The sequence below is a fragment of the Apteryx rowi genome, unplaced genomic scaffold (genome assembly GCF_003343035.1).
Source record: "Apteryx rowi isolate R43461 unplaced genomic scaffold, aptRow1 scaffold_783, whole genome shotgun sequence".
Taxonomy (NCBI): Eukaryota; Metazoa; Chordata; class Aves; order Apterygiformes; family Apterygidae; genus Apteryx; species Apteryx rowi.
In genome coordinates this window covers 180,880-187,720 of record NW_020451075.1, presented here as the reverse complement: position 1 = coordinate 187,720, position 6,841 = coordinate 180,880, and the positions used below count along the sequence as shown (strand labels likewise).

The 6,841-nt window shown below is 41.0% G+C and overlaps 1 protein-coding gene across 2 annotated transcripts in view; it reads right to left on the bottom strand.

Moving 5' to 3' along the window:
- CYFIP1 (cytoplasmic FMR1 interacting protein 1) overlaps positions 1-3,516 on the bottom strand; it is an 88,566-nt gene extending 85,050 nt beyond the window's left edge. Inside the window, exons 1-2 of one of the 2 annotated variants that reach the window (XM_026088770.1) lie at positions 3,296-3,516; positions 646-703 (exon numbers count right to left, since the gene is read on the bottom strand). The gene's annotated coding sequence lies outside the window, so the exon portion shown is untranslated. The remainder of the gene's footprint in view (positions 1-645; positions 704-3,295) is intronic. The other variant, XM_026088771.1, reaches the window with a different exon arrangement.
- Between the last annotated feature and the right edge of the window lie 3,325 nt (positions 3,517-6,841).

Genomic DNA, 6,841 nt, shown 5'->3' with positions numbered 1-6,841 from the left:
CGTCGCGTCGGCCCGGCGGCTCCTCTCCCTGGGCCGCGCCTGGCTGGGAGTTTCCTGTCTGAGTCACTTCGACTGGGAACTGCGCAGGGAAACACCCTTCCTGCCGCTCCAGCTCCTCCTCCCGCCGCCCCATCCCAAACCTGCCGCCCCCGGCTCCCTCCCCGGCCGGGCCCCGCCTCCCGCCTCCCGCCGCCTTCCCGGCCTGGGCCGCGCCGCGCCGCGCCCCGCTGCAGGTGCGGGGCGGCCGCCGGGCACCTCGGCCACCGCGGAGCGAGGTGTCGCTCTCTCTCTTTTTTTCCTTTTTTTCCCCCTATAACGCCATAGGGGAGCTGCTAGGTATAAACAGATATAAGCAGCCGGTGACTCCTTCATAGCTGCACGTAAACCGGAGCACGCCTCGTTCCGCAAAACGACYACGCTGCGCTCGGTTGGCCTGGTGCGGTTAAGCGCGCTACGGAGGGGCCCGGCGACAAGCGCGAGATGATGCCGTACGCGAAACCCGTGCACCGGCGCTTTCAGGGGCGGAAGTAACATTTTCTCACTTCACGGGGTTGGCAGGATCGCGAGGGAATGAGTCCCAGCCTAAAGAATCCAAGGCTGACCTTAACCAAAAGGTATTCAATAGAAAACCCTTTAAAATATTACCTCTAGATGGTGCTCGTGTATGCCTTTTTCATAGCTGAAATGCCACTGTTAATTGAAACTAAAAAGAGAAAAACAAAAAGGCTAATTTCACTCCTAACCTCCAAATTTTATTTTTCTGAAAAACAGTATCATGTATATGCTTGCCTATTTTAAAATGTGAAATAAAAGGAAAATGTGAAAAGGGTAAGTACATTTCTATTTTTGTTCTATTTCTTAAATTAAGATTCATCTACTTGACATTGTACCACAAAAAACTTCTTCATTTAAGTTTGTCATCGAAACTGGTCTTTCTATCCACTGTTTTACAGTAGGCAGAATACACATATCTACTGTATCATCTAGGGATTACAGTCAATTCAGAACATGGAAAAATTAGAATTGTTTGGAAGCTTCCTCAAAGCCTATTTTCTTGTATTTCACTACTTTAAGTTGCATCCAACATTTTATCTGCTTTTGAAAATCCTCCTATTCTCATTAGCAACCTGCATGATTTTGCTGTAGCAAGCAATTTTATCGTTTTCAACAGCTGTTGGTGAGACACTGTGCTATTAATGCTTTTTGTGCTGAGAACAGAATAATTATTCCTTTCCTTGATCTATTGTTTTTTCAAACAAATTTCCACTGTATTAAATTTCCTTAAATATCCTTTTTTTAATAGCACCTACAAGAAAGCCTTTGGGAAGTGGGAATAAGTTGCTAAACTCACTAATTCTCAAGACTTCAAGTACTGTTTTATCAATCTATTCCACTCATTCCACACCATAAGAATTTCAACAGCTTGGGGAGAAATTATAAGCCATTTCAAAATGCTGTTGTTACTATCTCATCATATTGATGACATACCTTCACAGTCATATTTTTAGTGCTGCAGTTTAGTCCATTGGTATATGAAACAGTTTTGTTTCTAGGATGTGGCTGGTTATTCTTCTCTGACTGCTTGTGCACATACATAATGTATTTTGAGTACATATATCAAATGAATGAATTTCATCCATCACAGTTCCTTATCATCCTAGCATCTAAATCCAGGTCAAGCAAAAACTATAAAAGGCTACCACAGCTGGATCCTTCAGGTTTCTAAAATGACAGCTGACACTGTTCAGTGCAATCCCTCTGATGCTCTCTTCCACAAATGGTGCTTGGGGCAATCAGGTCACTAAAGTGAAGAGTAACTCATGAAGAATAACTCGCCTTCGTAAGATAGGATTGTGCTTGTTTGCTTGTCCTGGATTAGTGCAAACTCACAACGGCCTTATCTTAATGCAACCACTTGGCCTAGATCAGCAGCGAGGCCTCAGTTATCAAGCCACAACAGAGCCCCAAGGGAGGCTTGAAACACACTGAATTCCTGCAAAGCCTGGACAGGGAGCTGCTCCAATCAGAGCTAGAAAATCTCAACAGCAGCTTGTCCCCACAGGAGTGTTTCTTCTTAGTGCTCCTGTGCAAGACTGCCCCTGGAGCTCCCATGCTTGCAAAAAGTCATCTGGTGCCAGGAATGCTGCTTTGCACAAAAGTCAGACCCTGCCAAGCAGCACCATACTGCCCTAGCAATAACAACTTCTCCTGTGACTGCCTGATGCCCCAGGGTCTTGCCATGTTCCTTCTAAAGAAACAGAGAGGGCGTAGGAGCTACTGCCCACTACTGGGGCAACCTGCCTTTTATCGACAATCCTGTACTCAAGTTTATAGCTACCCATAAGGTCAGAATAAAAATATTGATAATAATTAAGCAGCTAGTCAAGACTTGCACCACTTTTCTGTTGTTTGGTATTGGAATTAAAGGACAATCACGAGAATTAGATGTGTATGTTCTCCCATAACAGTATGGTATGCTTATCAGAATTAATTTGGAAAGAGCCTTCATAGCATTTCAGCTGCCAGACTCAGTTCTGCAATGCCCCACAACTCCCTGCTCACTCCACTTTTGTGCAATTTAAATACTGGGATGACAGTACTGGATTAAACAGGCTAAGATATAGAGGTCTCCATGACCCACTTCTGCCATTACATTTTCTTTCTTCTAGGCCTGATTTTGAATGCTCTTTTTCACTCTTACTACATTGAATGTGGGCTTCTTCTGGGCCTAGTTAAAGATATAAGTATCTATACATACCTGATCAAGCCATTAACTGACCTTCTATCCACTGGAAGACGGCTGTGGTTTTTATGAGGCCAACAGCTAGAATTAGAAACTCAACAGCCCTTTCTGGGTGGTAAAATATTTATTTCAACCTAGTATTTGAGCCCACATCTGTCAGTTATCTATAGTGAAATCTATAGCACTAATGTATCATGCTGTTGACAATTTGTGTACCCTACTACTAAACCAGATGAACATCAGATGATATGGTGGTATCAGGTGTGATCCAATTCTTTATTGATTACATAAAGCCTCTGTTCAGGACACTATGATAGATAGCCCACAAGACTGTTTCCTGAATCACAGCTATTTTCATTCCGTTTTGATTTCTTTATCTGGACTTTACAGTATTTATCCAAAGTCTATGAAAGAAGAGCTTCCATAGGAGTCTTAAGGTCCTGCCACTAGCTGTCTGCTATATGTAAGATGCTTATGTACTGTCTGGTTTCACATCTTTCCTCTCAGATATTTTAGTGATGAAGCTTACTAGCTTATCTATACTTTCTTTACCTGTTAATTCAACAGGGATCTTTTCATCCTCATAAAGGAGGTAAGAAGACACAGGAAACTGCCATGATCCAATACAGAAAGGCATTCATGAAGCCATGATCAGCAATGGCTGCAGTGAGCCCAAGAATTGAAAACCATGCAATGCTGCAAACAAAGAAGATAAGTAATTGTCTATAAATTAGTTAAAAACCAAAACCACACCTCTGGCAACACGTCAGCCACCTGTCCATGCTCTGAAAGGCTGGAAAGGATTTTGGCAGAAGTCGTCAGCACAGACTTAATTTTGTATCAGATGTGGCCAATGGTTTAAAGCACAGCAAGGCCACAAAAACATTATAAATTCCCACACTACATACAAAAAAACTTGTTGCAGCTCTCAGGAAGAGCTAAACACATGTACAGGGCACAGTATGCAGAGAGCTTAAGCAGAAGAGACCAAGTAGCAAGCAACAGCTGTCTCAAAGAGGTCTCATGAGCAGACAGCTCAGAAAGTGAAAATCTGCCCATGGCGGGAAGCCTGGCCAGCTTATGACAAATACTAGTAACTCCTTCCAACAACAGACTACAGCCAAGAGCTTTCTGCTTCAGAAGGCCTTATGCAATAAAAACTGATCTGGTCACCCACATCTATCTCTAACCCCCCCCCCCCCAAAAAAAAAAAAACAACAAATCTGCCCCTGAGAGCATGTATGTCACCAGTAGCACAGCTGCCAATAGCAAGCATGTTGCACATTTGTAAATACCCATCAGCACATGATGAGATGTGCAACTATCTTTTGATTTCCTTCCTAGTGCTGAATGCCACCATTTCAAATGGATATGAGTTTCCTAGTTCTGCTTTCCAGCGCTAGACAAAAATGCCATCCTCTTGTTCAATACCTTCTACTGCCCCCTGCCAGCTCTGAAGACTTTAACTCCCTCTGTCTGTATGATGGGCCCATGCCCCCGGCTCTGCTTTCCAAGAACGCTGCATGCTGAGCTGCCAACCATACCAGATTCCATCCACCAGTTCCCTGACAGGCATGAATGAGTATAAATCCCTCCTTGACTCTATCAGAAATTACATGCATTTTGATCATGCAAGAAATCTGTACAGAAGACTAGGGCATGTTTGTTATGCAAATCATTAAAACTGTATCAGATTTCAGTACAATCTTTAAAAGCATTAACTTTCTATTCTATACAAGTCATTATCAAGGCAGACGGCACTCTGTTAGGGATTTAACATTGCAAGATATAGCTTGTCTTGCCCCAAATAGTTACATTCTTCCAGCTTTGCAGTGTCAGGAAGTAGCATTAACAGCATCAATATATACATCTTTTATCATCCTTACTAGCTTTAATGCACAAATATTTTTGTTGTGTTTCAGGGTCACATGTTCTAACATCCAAGCAGCAGCCCAAATGTAATCCCTCAGCCTCATCTGGACCGACCTCCCTCCTCACCACTATCCTTATCTTCACCCCAGCCCTGCCCCTCTAATCTATTAGTTTCATTCGTTATCTAGCCCCATGACCTGTGGTTTCATATAGCTTTTCCAGCAATAAATGCAGTGCAGCAACAAGCCACTGCACAATCCAATAAATGTAAATTTATCAATAAGGGAAGGGGTTTTTTTGTTTTTTTGGGGGGGGGGGGGTTTTTTGTTGTTGTTGTGGGGTTTTTTTGCAAGTGTGCCAAAGAGTACAGGAAAATCTCTAGAGTCTTTAAAAAAAAAAAAAAAAGGCAGCTTGGGGCAGGGGGAGGAGAATTTTTATTATTATTAATCAGCCCGCAATTTGGAGATGCTAGCTTTAATCCGTGCTACTATGGAAAACATACAATCAACAACTACTTTTTATATTTCTTGATTATATCAATAGCTTGACACAAGCAAAGGTTCTCAACGACATTAGTTAAATAGAAGGTGACCTAGTGGTTAATTTGAGGTTATTAAAACTAAAGAACCAAGCAAGCACTGGGGAATTTATGAAAGCTTTGATAAAATATGGCCCAGAGATGATAGAAGTTTACAGGAAAGAACGGAGAACAAAGAAGAGAAGATAAAGAGATTGAACCAGATAGAGAAGAGGCTCTATCTTAGGACTTTTATGACAGAATGAACCCAGAGTTAAAGCAAGCAAATAAATACGGAGATGATGTCTAGATGAAACTGTGTCAGCATCCAATAACGCAGTTTGTTCTTTCCCAAATAATTTTAGAACATCAGACATAATATCATACCTTGAATATTATAATCTTTTCTAATACCATCTAACCAAATCCTTACTTTTAAGTATCCAAATCTGTGCTTGCTCTCCCACCCATATCAGTGTTGCTTTATAAAAAATGTTCACTTCTCCCATGTGCATCATTTCAAAAACTTTTTTCTCATTTTTCAAAATCCCATGCAGGCCTTTTTGTGCCTTAGCATAAAGCAGGATAATCTGGCTGAGAGCAGGATATAAACAGTTTTTTCTCTATCTGTTTTCAAGTCTTTTAGGATCAAAATAATCTATTTATGACTATAAACCTGATTATCTTCCTTTTCCTCCAATAATTCACCAAAATCTTTCTCACCATAATCATTCAAAGAATGATTTTTTAAACTATAAAATATAAATAATTGTTTCTTATTTTATACTTTCTAGATCAGAAGCATTTGGGTCAAAGGACATACCTTTTCTCATTTAATATCAAAAGGCCAGTCAATATTTATGAAAGCGACAGCCATGAGCTCAGAAAGATCAACTAATCAAAAAAAAAAAAAAAAAACCCTCAGGAAATTTAAAAAATATGCCACCTAGTGGACTTCTTTTAAACATAGTTTTGAACTAGAAGATACCCCTTAAAAACTTAGAATGATCAGTCTTAACATGCTTTGCTGGGTATTTTTTTAAGCTTTCCTTTAGCTAGACTTGATCAGTTAGGAAACAAAGACTATGAGAGAGCCCACTTAAATCTATTAATATGTGCAATAAACCATACCTGTTTTTTTCTAACGTCTACAAAATTGCTTATTTGAAATCCCAGAAGTATGAGAAAAGCGCACGCAAACATTAGCTCTCTTCCATCAAAGAGGAGATGGTCCCAAAGTCAAGATTCAAGTAAACTCAGAGATAACTGATAAAAACAGGAATTTGAAAACAAGGTAAAAAAAAGTCCAGAAATAACAGACACAGGACAGAATTCAAGCAATGACACTGCTCTGTGAAGAAATCAGAAAATGTTACACAGAAATTTGAGTGAACGAATAGCTAAAATACTCCAAACCAAAATCCTCCTTGTTCTGACTAGGGAAATGGCCATTTTAAGTAATGCCAGGGAGCTGGTGAAAAAGTCTTGGTGGCATCACAGGGGATGCACAGCAAAAGAAAGGATTTATTCTTCCAAGGTTTCAAGGAAGAAGGGAGGGAGGGAGGGAGGGAGGGAGGGAGGCCATAAGATAGAATCAAAGATATTCAGCAGCTGAATCTTACTGCCCCAGAAAAAGCTAAGCACCAAGGATGTCCGTGACTAGAATCAGCCAACATTGCCAGAGCCAGATTTTCCATTCTGCTTCTGTG